Source organism: Heteronotia binoei, chromosome 5, assembly GCF_032191835.1.
Source record: "Heteronotia binoei isolate CCM8104 ecotype False Entrance Well chromosome 5, APGP_CSIRO_Hbin_v1, whole genome shotgun sequence".
In the NCBI taxonomy this organism is placed as follows: domain Eukaryota; kingdom Metazoa; phylum Chordata; class Lepidosauria; order Squamata; family Gekkonidae; genus Heteronotia; species Heteronotia binoei.
In genome coordinates, this window is record NC_083227.1 from 83,421,265 (window position 1) to 83,439,764 (window position 18,500).

An 18,500-nucleotide genomic window follows, 5' to 3' on the forward strand; every position below is an offset into this window, starting at 1 on the left:
CCGTAGCAATTGCTGTTTTGGCTGCCACTATCATGAGTGTGACCAAATCTGCAGTAGGTGTAGAAACACGAGATGAGTCGGGTAAACTCAGGAGGGCATACTCAGATGTCAAGGGTGATGAGTAATTGGTCAATTTGGTGTAGTGGTTAAGTGTGTGGACTCTTATCTGGGAGAACCAGGTTTGATTCCCCATTCCTCCACTTGCACCTGTTGGAATGGCCTTGGGTTAGCCATAGCTCTGGCAAAGGTTGTCCTTGAAAGGGCAGCTGCTGTGAGAGCCTTCTCAGCCCCACCCACCTCACAGGGTGTCTGTTGTGGGGGGAGAAGATATAGGAGATTGTAAGCCACTCTGAGTCTCTGATTCAGAGAGAAGGGCGGGGTATAAATCTGCAATTCTTCTTCTTCTTCTTGGTTAAGATGTGTATTTCCTGATATATCTGTTTCTAGAAGTTAATTATTACAGGACATTACCACCATGAATGAAAATAAGTGCCTCTTTGGCCACATCCTTTGAAACAGAGGAAAAATATTAGCAGTAAGATGCACCAACTGAACTGGAATCCAGTACCATCTTGAAAGGACCTTAAAGGCCTGAAGTTGGACGTTTTAATGCTTTAGTTTTATAAATGGGGAAATCCCAAATTGAATGCCATTGCTCATTATTTAGGCTACATTGCAAGTCAGAATGCCAGGCTGTTTGGTAAGCGTGGGGATTTTTATAAGTGGGCTGAAGAAAGAGTCTGTAAATAACCAAGATTAAACCCTTGATATAATGTTATAATGGTGTTTCTTTTCCATTTATTACACTTCATAGAATTGGTCAGCTTTTTCAAAGAAGAAGCAGGTCTAGGAAAAAATAGAAGCCTAGCTATGGGTAGGCATCCCTAGCCCAAGTACCTGGGAAAAGCAAAATTGCATGTTCGTGTTGGGTATGAAATGTATGTTAAGACAGCAAGGTTCAAGGCCTTGCTCAGCTATGAAACTCACTACATAGACTTAGGATAATCAAATTCTCACAACCTACAACACCCCTTTCAAAGCCGTAGTGAGGATTAAGTGAGATATACTAAGAACATAAGAACTGCCTTGCTGAGTCAGCCCTAAACCACTGAGGTCAACAAGCTTAGAAAGGTGTAGCTCTGCTTAAGACTGCCTTGTTCATCTTCTCCACAATTCTGTCCGCCATAGTGCCCAGCCAAATGCCTCATAAACAGGCACAGAAAGTGACAAACATTTTCCTGTTGTTTGTTTCTCAGTATCTGATTTTTCAGGTGTATACTTCCAGTGAACAGGAAGGTTCTATTTAGCTGTCAGGTCTAACAGACACTGGAAGACATCACTCTTGGATTTTCTTAGGCCCTTTGAAAAGCCAGTTAAACTTCCTCACAGCCTACTCTAGCTGACAAAGGAGAAGACAAGAATCCTTGAAATAAGACAAGCCATTAATCATAGTTAAGTATAGCATGTAAACATATAAATAACAGAAGAATACCAAACCAAACCCATTGGGGAAAATTCTTCTGCCAAGTGTTGTCTTGAATCTCATGGGTTCATTAGTGCTTAGATTTATTTGGTACTCAAGAATTAGCAGCCCTTAAAGCCCAGACTATCCTGATCTTGCCGAAGCTTGGAAGCCAAGCAGGGTTGACCACAGTCAGTCCTTGAATTGGAGACTAGTAAGGCTGCTATGCAGAGGAAGGCAATGGCAAACCACTTCTGCTCACCACTTGCCTTGAAAACCCCAGGAGGTGGAACTTCATCAGGCAGCTGTGACTTCACCTTTTTTTTCAAAGATCATCTTGAAAGTAGAATTTTACATGCAGCATTCGGAGAACAAGCTACATACATACCCAACAATACATATAGAGCATACATGTATAATAACATAGGACATATGCATTAGCAACAACCTGTGTGTTTTTTTTTAAGTATACAGAGAATTCAAGTGTCCAGGCTGCTTCTGCTCTAGTCTGCATAGGCAAAGAAGCCAAATACCTAAAGCAGAGAATGTTGTAATAAAGCTCTATCACAAAAGCATTGTTCAGTTTTGATGAGAAAGGGTGGTGAATAATATATTTTGGAAAAGAACACCGGAGGTAGGAGCCATTATGGCAGACAGAACACAGGCTGTCCGGAGAAACCCCTCCCTGTCCTTCCCTTCACCCCCCTTGGTGCTGCTTCTGATCTGGGGTGGGGGAGGGGAGAATCCAGCTCCCCAGGTTATGCAGGGAGCTGGCAGCAACTACACTGGGAGGATGTCATGGAGAAATCAGTCAAGCTATTTATAGGTGGCTAATTGATTAGGGTGGTAGCAGCCAGAGGAAATGACTTTCAGGACTGTCAGAGAAGCATGGTGTGAAGCCAGTTTTGGATAGAGACTTTTAAGCAATCAGTGCCTTTCAGACTCAGGAAAGTTGAAAGTTTTGGGGAAAGAAATGATGTGAGCAAAGGCCATCAATAAAAAAGCTATAACTAGAAAATCTGGTTAGCACAGCTTTCCCTAACCATGACATATCTCATACTGTACAGAAAGTCTGGGCACACAGAAATCCTTGCCCACTCATAAAAGGTAATGTGTTTCATAGAGTCACAACCAACTCACAGCACAGGCAGGAGAGGAGTAGAGGTGGTTTGCCGTTGCTTTCCTTTGCATGGCAGCCACAGTTCTCCTTGGTGGTCTCCCATCCAAGTACTGCCTCTGTTTAGGCTCCAAGCTCTGACAAGATCGGGCTAGTCTGGACTGTTGGTGCTGCTCGTTCCATTCATAACCCTTGAAGTAATGCCACAATTTTAAGAGGATTTCTAAAATCAAATAATTAGTTAAGATTTTAAAAACTGCAAGAATCCCGTTGTGTCAGATGGAGATCCATCAAGTCCAGCATACTGTTTCTGACAGCATCCCATCAGATGTTTCTCATACCTCACAAGCAGGACATGGAAGGGATGGTCTTCTCCTTTTGTTTGTCCCCCACAAGTAGAACTCAAAGATACAGTACCTTTGTATTTAGAGGTTCTACTATTTATTCATGTAGATTCCTTCATGGCTGTTGCAGAGACGTGTTGGGCTGCTTTTGCCTGTGTGAGAGAAGACAGCATATGGAAAAGAAACATGTGAGGCATTATTCCACAGCATAGTCATGGCTTCGTCTATACCCTAGATCCAGTGAAGTGCGCATGTAAACTGCATGCTGACATAGATTATTCCCCTCCACAACCACCCGGCAATTCCTGAAGCCTCCCAGAAGCTGATGCTGAAAGTCACAAAACCTGCATGGACAAAAAGCCACACAGCTCAGAAGACTGCAGTGAGAAGGGGGAGTTGGGTGAGCTTGGTCCTATGGCAGTGTTGCCTTTTGCTCCAACGGAAGGAAAATAAGATATTTCCCACAATTCCTCTTCCTCCTCACTGCAGCCATCTCCAATCTGTATGCCTTTTGTCCACATGGGTCCTGCAATGTACAGCATCTGCTTGTCAGAAGTTGAGGGGGGGACTGAGGAAAGGAATAGTGCAAGAAAAGACCCATGAACAATGCGTTGGGGTCATGCTTCATTGGTTCCATCCCAATGAGTTTGCCTCAGGCAACTTTACTGGCTGACTTAATAGCTAGTTCCTCACTCTAGCCTCTGTGCTGAATATCTGGGCACTGGTGTAAGTGCTTTGTTGAAATTCACAGAATACTACCCAAAACTATGTGATGTTTGACTTTGTGAATATTATCCAAAACATAGTGATGTGTGGCTGCACAGTATTGACAGTACAGTATTAGCAGAGTGTGAATCATTAGCATGATTGGTATAAAGAATGTTAAAGTTGCTGCAAAAAAAAAAACTATGGATGGTCAAACTCAAAAGACTTATGTTCATTTCTCAACATGTCAAGCCAGAAATACTCCGGTTACATTAGATCTATAACCATCCCAGATCTAGTTTCACTACTAGCATGGCCCCGTGCCTCCTTAATTTACTGATCCAGCGACTGATCTTGACCTCTGTCGATGAATGACACAACCACAGTCAGATTTTTGTGGAGCAATTTACACTGCCCTTCTCGCTCCCTGTTTAGAAAATTCAGTGTAAAATCAGACCTAGGTTATCAATTACTCATTCTATAGCATGTTGTTCATCAAAATTGGCTCCCAAAGCAGTTTGTAATTTAAAACATTCATCACCATTCTTAATTAAAGGCAATGGCTGAGAAATGCACTGTTCCATTCTGTTTGTTTGTTTTATGTAATAAAAGAAACTTTACCAAATTCTACATCAGTTGGAATCTGTCAGAGCACTGAGACAGTGGGACTACCAATTGGCAAAGAGGTAATGGGGAGGGGAGTGTCCCAGTTCTCCATTCTCACCCTCACCTTCTATCTACTGGTGGCACCATATAGTTGGGCCCTTTGGTAACCTTCAAGTGAGACTCAAATATACCACCTTTAAAGATGCTGCCTACTTGTCAAATTCTTGTCCATTACTTCACCTCCTGGCACAATGGGTGGACTCCATCATCAGAAAAATCAAAATATTCAGCTCCATAGCTGATGAGAGGGCACAGTCCTTTTCCCTTCCATTTGGCATGCAGGAGATATGTCAATACCAAAACATGGTAGTGCAAGGAGGAGGCCAGCTTTGTGTTTTGCCATGTGGCCTGTCCAGGCAAGAGTAGCTGAGCTGGTGAGAGTCCAGCAGGAATCCTCTGTCTCTGAGCTTGCTCATTTGGAAGTGGTGTTCTTTTCAACGGTCCTGTTATCAGATGGAGCATTTCCTTCATCAGTGTTAATATCCATGTAGCGAAACAATGAAAGGGCTTCCTATCAGTTCCAAATAGGACGTGAAAAGCTCTCAGCATTAAGAGTAGAGGATGCTGGAATAGGGCAATGGGAAACGCCTGAGTCATTGAAATGCCTCTTTGATTCCAGTAGTCTGATACCTTCAAAGGGGGAGGGGGAGACAGACAGACAAAGCAGCTTGCTAATGATCTGATCTGAGAGACAGGAAAGGAAAAGGTATATAGCAAGGATTCTAGTAGGAAACTGGTGGGGAAATATGCAAGCTGATGAACTGAAAAACTGTTATTTATTACCTCATGAAGAGAGCATTGACTCTTGAAAGCTCATATCCCTAAAATTTTGTCAGTCTCTAAGCTGCTACTGGACTCAATTCTAGATGTTACGTTCAAGCATTAACCTCCAAAGAAAATGAATGTTGCCTGACAACGTTATTCAGGTTAGTCTCTCAACAAGGAGTTGCAGTCAAAGTTGTGCCTCACCAATATAGCTGGATAATACATGTTTGAAAACATTTCATGTCCACACCTTTTAAAAAAGGCAAGAAACAGCCCTAACTTTGTGGCCTAAGATGCCACACCTCTTACCAAAGTCTATCCAGAGTATACATGATTACACCAACGATGAAATTGACCCATTAACTTTGGTAACTTCATAGTGGGCTTGGAGTAGTTCTGTGGGCAGCTATGGTTTTAAATCGTTTTCTGCTGTAAGTACATGAGGTAACGCCACAGGCATAGAGGCCATGAGTACAGGCAGATATTAATGATGCTCTTGTCAGTATGTAATGGGAGCATGATAGATTGCAATGCCCTGCGATTCCACACAATGCAAGACAATGCAGGACAATGCAATGCAGTACAATAAAATGCAATACAATGCGACAGACTGCTCTGTAACTCAATACAATGCAATATCACCCAGAATCAGACAATACCATCAGTGAGCAGGGGAACAGAGTGCAATACAGCCTATTTCAATTGCAGCACAGAACAATTTCCAGTGATAACACAGCCAAAGCCATTTGGAGTGAGGGAGAATTTTTCTCTCCCATTTATTCTGATGTGAAAAGAATCAGGTTTAACGTCACTCTACATTAATTATGGCTTGTTTGAAAGATTCTAATGCAAGACAGCCACTTCTTCCCCAGACAAACCAGGTGCTACCAGACCTCTTTGCAGTTGAAATTCTGCCTTGGCAGGACATATAAATTTCTTGGAAAGCAATGTGTACATATTGCCATGTGTGAAAATTATGTACCAGTTTTGCCACCAGTACATATGCCTGGAAGCTACTGGCATAGTGAAACAGACACCCGGGCGATTTTATAAGCACATGTCAGGGAGAAGAGTTCAAGTTTGACTGTTCCCATGATTGGTTCCCCCCAGGACCACGCACATTGATGCATTGCTTTTCACAGAGGAGCATTCAAACATGTAATCCCCTCACCTTTCCCCACTGGATTTGGCTGCTTGCATCATAAACTAGCTTCAAGGGCTTGCTGGAAGCCAACATCATGATTTGCTGGGGAAATGCCATTTCACAGCAAATGGTACTCCAGCATGGTGAGCCATCATCGGGACCCCCTGTAACTCAGCTACAGATGTGCTTGCATTTTGTCATCTGGAAAGTTCAACTGTGTTTCCTTGAATACAAAAAAAACCCCAATCCAGATGGATTATCTTTTCGACAGTCTCTGACCTAAGATGGGATCTCCCGCATATACAATACACAAATGGGTATTTGACCAATAATTTTTAAGGCTTCCAAAAAGGAAATCCCAATGCCTACTTGGGCAGTTTGTTCTACTACTGAATTGCTGTTAGAATTAAGGCAGTTTAGCAGCCAAATCATCTATTGCTATCTTGTGGAAATCGCCAGTCACTCCTAACATCTCACACTGGTACAACAAAGTATGGGAACTCCTGGTTATGAAAAAGTCGCAGACAGATTAGTACAACCTGAACTTTGTCCTAAGGTGACTAACTTTTTGGAAAAATGGCTTCCTTTCCTAAATTTTCTCTCAATGATATAATCCTTTCCAATTTACTTTAACATAAGATTCTGGAACTCTTAACTTTTTCTCTATCTTTCCTATTCTTGGTGCATCTGTGGTTGTGGGGTGGTAGTACTCAGATTCTCTTTCTTTTTATGATCACTTACAGTAAGTATCAGCTTCGCTTACATTATTTTATGCTATTTGTCAGACAATGGCAGAGTCCAGACCACTGGCTTGAGGAGGCAGCATGCCAACCCAGAAATGAGCCAGCACAAACAGAAGCACCCTGGTATGGTCAGATGGTACGAGGCCTGCTATTGGATCAGGGACAGGCTGCAGGTGCCCTAGAGGAGTGTTCACAGTGCTCATGAGCCTTACCACCGCTCCCTGGGCACTTCCTGGCCAGGAAAGTCTCCTTGGAAATGCCTTGCCATTTGCTTTTAAAGTTGCTCTACAGATGCCAAGGGATGAGGTGAGTGCAGGAGTGGGCCACTAGCCAGATGTGTGCGTGTGGCCTGCATTTTTTAAGCTGCACAGGGGCCATCCCTGTGTCAGCTTAAACTGCCAGTCTGGGCCCAGCCAACCATATGCACTGGAACTTGTTACATGTTTTGTATACATATTTTGACTCTACACTTAAACTCACATTTTATTCTTGAACATTTATTCTGTAATATATCCTGTTTTTATGCACTTTGTATAGATTATCTTGTACTTATTTTTATTTTGTTTTGATTTTCATAAAAAATTCAATGAAATATAAATTAAACTAAATAGACAGAATTAAGAGTTAAACAAAGCAGGAGTCAATTTCCACCTTTAAGACCAACCAAGTTTTATTCAGAACGTAGGCTTTCATGTGCTCTCTAAGCACACTTCATCAGACGAGGGGATCAGGAATAGTGGACTGAAATACATGTAGTTTGTTGATTAAGAGGGCAAACTGACTGTGATCACATGGTAAAATAGTGTGGCTTGGCCATTTGGTCCAGATAGCCATAAAAGGTAATAAAGTTTCCTCCCAGTTGCTGTTTCTGCAAATCTAGGTAAATCACAAAAGGACATGTATTTCCTAGTTGCAGTCCACCTAATTTACTTATCAACATCAATCTATGCATTATAAACATCATTCTAGTCTGCCATTAGAAAACAATACATAAAATGAAAATGGGTTAAGTATATATAATGAGATAAATAGCCAATATCCCTTATTTGAGTATGTTAACATAAAACATTATTTTGATACACTATTATAAAAGAGAAATAAATTGAAATACTGTGGGTGTATAGCTATACTCACTGAGAGTGGGTTTAGCATATGTAATGAGATAAAAAAACAATACCCCTGTTCAGTCCTGAGGAGGTGTTTGTTCCAAGTTTCATAATAATTTGTAATTCAGCAATTTCTCTCTCCATTCGGTTCTTGAAGTTCCTTTGCAGTAAAACAGCTACCTTGAGGTCACCCATTGAATGCTTTGGAAGGTTAAAGTGTTCTCCCACAGATTTCTCAGTTCTGTAATTCCTAATGTCAGATTTGTGTCCATTTATCCTTTGGTGGAGGGTTTTTGCCTGTTTGCCCTATGTAGAGAACTGAAGAGCATTGTTGGCATTTAATGGCATATATAATGTTGGAGGATGAACAGTGAAAGAGTCTGAGATGGTGTAGTTAATGCTATTAGGCCCAGGGATTGTGTTGTCTGTGTGTATGTGGCAGCAAAGTTGGCACGAGTTTATTGCAAGCTCTGGTACTGGTGTCCATGCTCAGATGAGATGCTGTATTGTTGTGGGTGAGGAGTTGTTTGAGATTAGGGGGCTATCTGTGTGAAGAAGTACTTCCTTTTATTTGTTTTAACCTGACTGATCAGCAATTTCCTTGAATGCCCACGAGTTCTTGTATTGTGAGAAAGGGAGAAAAGTATCTCTTTCTCTGCTTTCTCCATCCCATGCATAATCTTGTAAACTTCTATTGTGTCACCCCACAGTCGACGTTTCTCCGAGCTAAAGAGCCCCAAGCGTTTTAACCAGATGGCATATCTTATGGTTAACTCCCCATTAATTAATAATGTCAGTTTAAGTCAATTAATCAGTTATAATATCTGCATAAATTTGAGTAAAGCTTTAAAGGGGGGAAGCAAATCTCTTTGATTGTGAATGTTACACAAATGTCACAGCAGCCGTGATCTTAGACACTGCCCCCCCCCTTCCTGTGTCCCACAGAAGGGAACACCTCTTCTAAGATGGCATTTGCCACCTGCAGTTAAGTACATGTATTGAAGTGGCTTTAATAGATTCAGGGAAATATTTATTCAATTGAATTCATTGATCCAGTGTTTCTATGACCATAATATGCTATTCAGAATTTATGCATTTCCTAAAATATCACTGCACAAGGGTACCCATTCCTGGTGGGAGACTCATCTATTTGTGAGGTAGGGGTGCTGGCTGTTTTACACCATGTATGCCTTTTCATCCCTAACCCAGGTGGTGCATGAGGTGGACACTGATGTAGGAAGGCATGAAGGAAGATGTGACAGTGCTTGATGCATGTCTAACCTCAATCCTATCTGGGTAAATGCAGGTGGTGTGGCTCTGTCATGTAGCTCCACTTTGTCCTTTATGCTCTGCAATACCAAGTCAATGAAAAAGAAGATCTCTAAACCCTCAGACCTGTTGTATGAGGAACAGGTAGACCTGACCTGCTTGACTAAAACTTTGCTGAAGGAATCTGATGTTTTCAATTTGGCACAACTGGCTCCAGCTGGGTGCAATCTCAGACTGGAAGATGGAGGGAGCAGGGCATTGATTCTTTTTCATTAGTCTTTCTCCATCAGTAGGTACCGAGCTTGCCAGCTGGGTCTCTGGCTGACCTGACAGAAGTGTTTTCAGATTTGATGCTGAGGGCCCCAAGAATGATTGTTCTTGGGGATTTCCACATACGTAGCAAGGCTACCACTCGGGGACAGACACAGAACTTCATAGCCACGATGACAAACATGAGTCTGACTCAGATTGATGATAATAATAATAATAATAATGTTTTTATTTATACCCTGCCCTCCCCGCCAAAGCAGGCTCAGGGCTCAGCTCATGAAAAAAGACATAAACTGGGCCTTCAGTCCTGCACTGAACCACTTGCTGGTGATCTGATTAGGGGGCTGGAGTTTCAGTCCTTGTCACAGTCCAGTCCTTGTCTTCAGAAGGCACAGCTAAGATTGCTGCCTACTCCCTGTAGAAGTAGTAGACCAATTCAAAACATCTACCTTTAAATGTATTTTGTGTGTTTCCAGGTGGCTCTGGAGACTTTGAGAGCCTCTCCAGTGATTCTGGGGAGGTCCTTCTGGGCATGGAATAATAGGGACATAAACGTGATCACTCCTTGGTATACTTTCTCACTAGGGTTGCCAATCCCCAGATGGAGGCAGGGGATCCCCTAGTTTGGAGGTCTTCCCCCCACTTCAGGGTCATCAGAAAGTGGTAGGGCTGCTGGGCATGCCATTATACCAATGGAGACCAATTCCCATAGGGTATAATGGAGAATTAATCCATGGGTATCTGAGGCTGGGGGAGGCTGGTTTTTTTGAGGTAGAGGCACCAAATTTTCAGTATTAGCATCCAGTGCTTTTCCTCAAAACACCCCCCCCCCCAAGTTTCAAAAAGATTGGACCAGGGGGTCCAATTCTATGAGCCCCAAAAGAAGGTGCCCTTATCCTCCATTATTCCAAATGAAGGGAAGGCATATTAGAAATGTGTGATTCCTTTAAATGTGATTGTCAGAACTCCCTTCAGAGTTCAGTTGTGCTTGTCACACCCTTGCTCCTGGCTCTACCTCCAAAGTCTCCTGGCTCCATCCCAAAAGTCCCCAGATATTTCTTGAGTTGGACCTGACCTGACAGGTATTATATTAGGGTTTGTAGAATCTTTCGGGCTCAAGTGCCGTGTTCTACTGGAGAAAGTTTTTCTTCCAGTTTTTCTGGAAGAAAAACTTTCTCCAGTAGAACACGGCACTTGAGCCCGAAAGATTCTACAAACCCTAATGATGTTACCAGCCGTGAAAACCTGAAATCTTAGGTATTATATTGTTATATGGTTTTTAATTTGTTTGAATTGTTTTAATCTATGTTATCCACCCTAAGTCCATTTACGGGAAAGGGTGGAATATAAGTCAACAAAAATAAATAAATAATTAAAAACAAACAAACCCTATCTCCCACAAACTATTAAGCCCCTGCTTTGTGGTTTACCAGGAACTGGGACATATGATGCACAATGGGAGATGATTAGAACAATGAAGATGGACTAGAGATGAATCAGACAGAACATGCTCCACAGCCCATTCTCAGCCCTGTAAGGTGGTGGTGATGGTGGTGAAGAACCCTTTTTCTCTGTCACCACTGAGTAAGTAGAAAAGAGTAAGAGTCCAGTAGCTACTTAAAGACTAACAAAATTTGCTGTAGGATATGAGCTTTTGTGAGTCATTGCTCATTTCTTCAGATACCATCTTGATCTAACTCCATTGGGTAAACTGTTTCATCCAGCTCAAAATGTTTAAAGTGATTTGTGACTTGATAGTGCCTGAATCTAACCCTTTCAGTTATGTTAATCTGGCTCCTAGTTGTGATGTTTTTGTGAGGTTCTTTGCCAATAAACTCTCTCATCCATTCTGAACTGGAGTCCAAGACGAGATGTTTGTCCTTCTGGGGTGGATAGATTCAGACTGATCCTTCCAATGGATACTGACAGGGTCCTTGGGAATGTGAAAGCCACTACTTGTGCTCTTCACCTGTGCCCATCCTGGCTTTTAAAATCCTGTAGGGGAAAGGTATTTTATTTGATTAAAATCACTGAGGGGGCTCTCTCAAGACTTTCAAAGGGGACAGTTCTTAGACCTTTGCTTAAAAAATACCTTCCTTGACTAAAGAAGAGATACAATTGCACTGGGAGACAATCTTTATATAAAGTTGGCCATGGACAGTTATTCCTATTGATACTGTTAGATCTACCAGCCACATTTGACAGAGTACCACTTTATTCTTATCTATTGGTTGGAATATGGAGTTGGTCTCAAGAAAGTAGCCCTTCAGAGACATCAGTCTATTTTATCCGATTGTACAGAAAAAACTTCTACCAGAGAATCAAAATAAACTGGGTGATATTTTTCTTGTGGAGTGGCACAGAGTTCTACTATCTCAATCATGCTCTTTTATAGCTATACTAGTAATAAGGCTCGTTGTGAAGAAAAATACAATGGGCTTTAGAAAGAGTCTCTGAGTCCCACCCACCCAAGTGAAAGCATTCACTCCTCCCCCACCTCAAGGGGAGCTGATCTCTGCCATCTGGAGAGCAGTTTTAATTCTGAGGGATCTCCAGCTCTCACCTGAATATTGGCAACAGTGGTTCCCCAGGAGGAAATGGCATTGTACCTGTCTGAGGTCCCACACCTCCTCAAACCCCACTCTCTCCAGGTCCCACTCCTTAAATCTCCAGGAATTTCCTAACCTGGAGTTGGCAGCCCTAACTCCTTCCCTTACTCTGCCCCTCTGACTTCATCTTTCCATTGCCTTCCCCCTCCCTGCAGCCTCTACATAGGAAAAGGACATTCTTTCTCCACAGTGGGAGGGAACCAAAGCAGCGTATATCATTCTCCTCTCCCCACTTTGATCCGCACAACAGTCCTGTGACGTAGGTTAGGCTGAAAGTCTGTGACTGATCTGAAATCACCCAATCAGCTTCCACAGCAAGAACCTGGGTCTGGCAGATCAGCTGAGTCTAAGAGCCATGGTAGCAATGCTTCTCTGCAATTAACATTAATAAGACTATGTAAAACAACTCTGGAAAAAACAGAAATACAACTTAGCTTACCAGCTAGTCTAACTATGTCTGATCTCTACATGGCTACAAAATTACAACCCTTTGTCTAACCAGATCTTCTTCCCAGAAAACACCTAGAACAGGAAAAAGAGCAATTCACAGCTAATTTACTTTCTGACCAATTCTATGTTTACATGTGTCCCAGGCTTAGAAGACTTGGTTCACAATTGGGTTTAGGTTACATCATTTCCTCTTTCAGGTAAACAAACAGTTAACTCTATAATGTCTGAAATGTGCATAACTTTTAAAGTTGCCACGGTTGGGAGACTACAAATTTGGGGCCCAGTTTTTTATTCCTTGTTGTCCTCATGGGTGGAAAGAAATGAGTTTTGGGATCTGGGCCCAATCAAGCAAGCAAATGAGATATTGCATTGGATACTGCCTGTAGCCCACTGCACAATGAGCTGGAGCTCTAAGCCTTGAGAAATCCCTTTAATTAATGGAACGTGATTAAGAGACTGGAGTATTTGTCCAATACTGTCCATTGTTAGATCCCTTGGGCTTCCATGTTGTCTCCTGGATCTTATAAACCAGCTACATTTTCCCAAGGATGATGCAGAAATCTTCCAGTTGTGCTATTGCCAAAACAGCCCAAGGAACATTTTTCTCTAGCTATATGAAAAATGCAGGCAATCTTTCTGCAAATTTATTACATATCATCCCTTTTCTTCTCCCTCCATGCATGCAAATTCTTCTCCTTCATACAACTCCTCCAATTAGGTACTGGTGCCCCCTGTGGATAGAATGAATAAGCTTGCTTTTATTTAAGGCTACCTTCATCATTACTAGACTCTCATGTTGCTTGGGAATATTGGCATACCCATATTTTTAAAATAATATATTCATAGCCTCTATGCTTCATACACAGTTTGGACCTCAGAGAGATTATACAGTGTACTGGGAACTAATCTTGTATCATACCAACTGAAAGGTCAGACTGAATATTAGAGGAAATATTTATTTTGAAAACATGAATCTCTTTTAAAACTTAATGCAGTATATGCATGAATCAGTTTTCAAACTAGTAAGTCATGGTTTCCCTGGGAAGCACAATCTTAGCTGCTTCTACAAGGTGAACGTTATCTGCATTGCTTTTATCACCACCAAGAACACAGAAATATCTGCAATGGCAATGGAGCTTCAGGGGGGGGAGGGGGGAATTTTCTGTGCCTTTTCTGGCTGTCAGCCATCATGGCCACCATTTTCACCACCACGCTGCTAGAGGGCTTTTTGAGAGCTCTTTTTTAAAGTGAATATACGCTATAGTACTATAGAATTATAACAATATAGCAACTACTAAATGTTTTTGTTAATCCTTCAGAAAGCTCTCTGGTGTTGCAGCAGGGAAACTGGCACCAATGTTGGTGAGATTTTTTTTTAAATGTGCACCTTGCCAGCCAGATAGCAAAGTGTTGGGGTTTAGACATACTGCTAGCAGAGTAACGTGGAGAGAACCACGAACAACAGCCAGGCACACGGTTTAGCTTAAGAAACAAAGCAGTTTACTTTACTAATGAGGAAAAGTTATGACTGGGATTTCTAGAAAACAAAGAAGGACTCAATATCCTATCTAGCTTCTAGACTACATCTTGACTCTCTCAAGTCTTAACTTCAACTGCATGGAGATCTAAGGGCTTAACACAAAGGGTAATAAAACTGACCAAATGGTTTCCCTCAGACCACCACCCAAATATATGGATGAGCCTATTAGGGCTCTCCCTCAATGGTCACTATGCATATTGACTCCTAACCTTGGCAGGAAGTACGTGCAAACATTCTCATTGGCTCTACCTACTCATTGGCTAAACATCAGCATGCATATACAAACATTTAATTAACTCATGACAACAGGAAGTGAAATTGCATCAGAAACCCAACAATCCCCTTCTCAAGTTCACAAACTGAAGTCATGAAATTTCAGCTTCTCTCTCAGGTGCTCAAACTTCTTCTTGGCGAGTGGCTTGGTCAGGATGTCAGCAATCATTTCTTCCGAAGGACAAAACTTTACTTCAATCATTCCTTGTTGCTGCAACACCCTCACCTTGTGGTATCGCACAGAACTGTGCTTGGTCTTGCCTTTGACACTTTCACTCTTGATCAAACTTAGGCAAGCTGTGTTATCTTCAAACAGGGTTACTGGAATAGGCTCTTCTATTCCAAAGTCTCTCAGCAGGTGTATGATCCATTCAAGCTCATTGCAGGCACCTGCTGCAGAATCAAACTCAGCATCCGTTGTGGACATAGCTACTATACTCTACTTGCAACTTGTCCAGTTGATCAGGTTGCTTCCATAGAAAAACAGATGCCCACTTACTGATTTGCGTTCAGTAGTGTCTTTGGCCCAATCTGCGTCCATGTATCCAACCAATCTTGGGTCGTCATCAGCTGTAATCTTCAGTTTCAGATCAGCTGTCCTAATAAGATACTTAACAAGTCTCTTCACCACATTCCAATCATGGTGATTAGGTGAGCTTGTCTTTCTGCTCAAGATTCCAGCAGCTGCATATGTCAGGTCGGGTAAGTTGAGCTAGATACAGTAGTTTCCCAATAGTTTCTCTGTACAGACGACTGTCCTTGAGAGGCACTCCATCTTCCAGCTTGAGGTAAAATGGGTCAAGTGGGAAACTTGCTCTCTTGATATCTTCCAGGCTCAGTGCCTTAGCAAGATTCAGGATTTTGGTTCTTTGACTCAGAAAAAAGCCTGCATTCTCTGTTCCTTCTATCTGTATTCCAAGATAGTGTTCCAAAGTCCCAAAACGTTTTACTTCCACTTCTGCACTCAGCTTGTCAACTATCTCTTGCACATCAGATTCACATTGACAGCATAACAACAGTCCATCAGTTGACATCAGTACATACTGGCATTTATCATTCTTCAGTTTGATGAACAAGCTGGGTTCTATTTTCCCTGGCTGGAACCCTTGCTTCTGCAGAAAAGCAGTTAGCACTTCATTCAGTCCTTTATCAGGTAAGTTTTCCTTGAGGTTTGCCTTTTCAATCTCAAGATGCTGCACATGCATTCCTTTCTGTGCTGCTATACTCAGTAGGGTTCTGAGAGTGGCATACTTTACAATCAGTTCCCTTGGGATTTCCTCATTGTCTGAGGATTCTTCTGCAGTTTGCAGAACATTACAAAGTCTATATCTGGCAGGTGGTACTCCCTTGTTGCTCCTCTGAGATTGCCTCACAGTATTGCCTGTCTCCCCTTCTGGTCCAGCTTGATCTGCCTCCTATTCTGCTTCTGGGGTGCTTTCTGGCCTACCTTGAGGGTTGGCACTACTGGCAGTCAGCCAATCGACCATTTCAGTGAGGGACATTCCTGCATCAGTTTCCTGATCTTCCTGCACTGTGGGCTTCACTGTCTCTAGAAACTTCTCATTGTGCACTGGCTTTCTCTTGTCATAGGGTGGCGCTGTGCCTTTACCCTTCACACATACATCACAAGCTTGCAACTCTTGGCCACATCCTGCAAACTTTTCTCCACATGCATTCAGCAACTTCTTAACAGAACTCACATTCCTGTGTCCTAGCTTCTTATGGCAGGCATAAAGGCATTCCTTATGAGGACACAAGCTTGCTGTTGCCTGATAGGCATGACCCATTTCTACAGGGTCCAGATAGTAAGCACCATCAAATCTCACTGCTTCAAAAAGCACATCACTTCCTGGATGGGCAATGGTGCATTGTCTATCTTTAATCAAAAACACATTTCCTTGATCTGTCAGTTTCATCACAGAGATTAAATTCTGATCTGCTTTCTCAGAGTAAACACAGTCCTTCAACAACACATCAATTAGTTCTCCAGCCTTTGAATAAATTGAGATCTTCACAGATCCTACTCCGTCTGTCTGTAAAGTATCCTCATTAGCAAGTTTCAAAGTTTTCCGCTGGCTTTCATCCAAACAAACAAACCATTGGTGAAATCTACATATATGCATAGTAGATCCAGAATCTAGCATAAAAGCCCTCTTAGCGTCTATGTCATCAGACCTCAGCATGTAGGAGACTTCACCATGAGGCGTTGCCTTTGTTTGTGAGTTAGCAGCCCCCTGCTGGGACACGGCCCTTTCTCCTCTGTGTGAGGGGCCAGGATTTTTGCCTTCAGGCTTGTTCTGCTTTGATTCACAGAACCTCGCTATGTGGCCTGGAATCAAACATCTATAACAGACTCTGTGGTCTTGCTTCCCTTTTTCTTCCTTTACAGCCAATGCTTGCATTTGGCTTGACAATCTAGAGAATTTGTGTTTAACACTTAAGTCTCTTAAATATGCAATTGTAAAACTGATATCAATCTCTTCTCTAGATTCAACAGGGGCTAGAATGCTCTCATAGCTTTCAGGAAACGATGAGACAATCACAGCTTGAAGCTCTTCGGTAGATACCGTGGCTCCAGCCGATCTTAATTTGGCGACAAGGGCCAGGATGTTGTTGAGGTGAACTGAGATATCACCCCCTGGGGCAAGACTGAGGGAGTACAGGTGTTTGCACAAATACTGCCTCTGAAGAAACGTGCGCTGGCCACATTTCAAATTAAGGTTATTCCAAACCCCCTTTACATGATCACAATTAACCACAATGGCCGTTTCCTGAGATGAGACTGAACTTAGAATCAGCAGCTTAGCTTTAAGTTCATCTGCATCAAACTTTTAACTCTCCTGTTGGGACATATCATCTGGTATATCAAAGTCCAACACATATCTTATCCGTTGAACTCCAAGAGCACACTCAATTCCCATTTTCCATAAAAGGAAGTTATCCCTGCTCAACTTAAGGATGCTTAACTTGGGGGAATTTTCCATATTGCATATGACCTGTTCAGATGATTGCAACATCATGTTTTCCTCAGGCGAAGATGCTGTTCCAGAAGCAGCAGCGTTTGCCTCTCTCTGGGCTTTTTAGGTCTGTGCCTCCGACGGGACATCAAAGAGAATCCGTTCCTGTTGTTCCCAAGTAGTCAGCCAGCGACTACGAGCGATGGGAAGGAGTTCCTTCAGATGCAAATTCCTGGAGAATTTACCTGAGCACTTCTCTATGCCTCTCTCTTAGCTAATTACCTTGGCTTTTTGCTCGCAGCTGTGAAGCTTTCTGCAGCCTTAACCTTTTGTTGGGGTTTAGACATACTGCTAGCAGAGTAACATGGAGAGGACCACGAATAACAGCCAGGCACACGGTTTAGCTTAAGAAACAAAGTAGTTTACTTTACTAATGAGGAAAAGGTATGACTGGGATTTCTAGAAAACAAAGAAGGACTCAATATCCTATCTAGCTTCTAGACTACATCTTGACTCTCTCGAGTCTTAACTTCAACTGCATGGAGATCTAAGAACTTAACACAAAGGGTAATAAAACTGACCAAATGGTTTCCCTCAGACCACCACCCAAATATATGGATTAGCCTATTAGGGCTCTCCCTCAATGGTCACTATGCATATTGACACCTTGCCTTGACGGGAAGTACATGCAAATATTCTCATTGGCTCTACCTACTCACTGGCTGAACATCAGCATGCATATACAAACATTTAATTAACTCATGACAACAGGAAGTGAAATTGCATCAGAAACCCAACACAAAGTAATGCAAGTGGGCTGAATTCTATCCTTAAAAAGTACAGTTTAGCAGGCTTGGGAAAGAGCTTACTAAAGATGTGAAAACTTGAAATGAGGTTGATTAAAAGCATGAGGTCGTGTGCGTGTGTGTGTATTAAGTGCCATCCCTTCTGGCTTATGGCAACCCTATGAATTAATGTCTTCCAGAATGTCCTATCATTGACAGCCTTGCTCACGTCCTGCAAACGGAAGGCCTTGGCTTCCTTGATTGAGTCAATCCATCTCAAGTTGAGTTCCTCCAT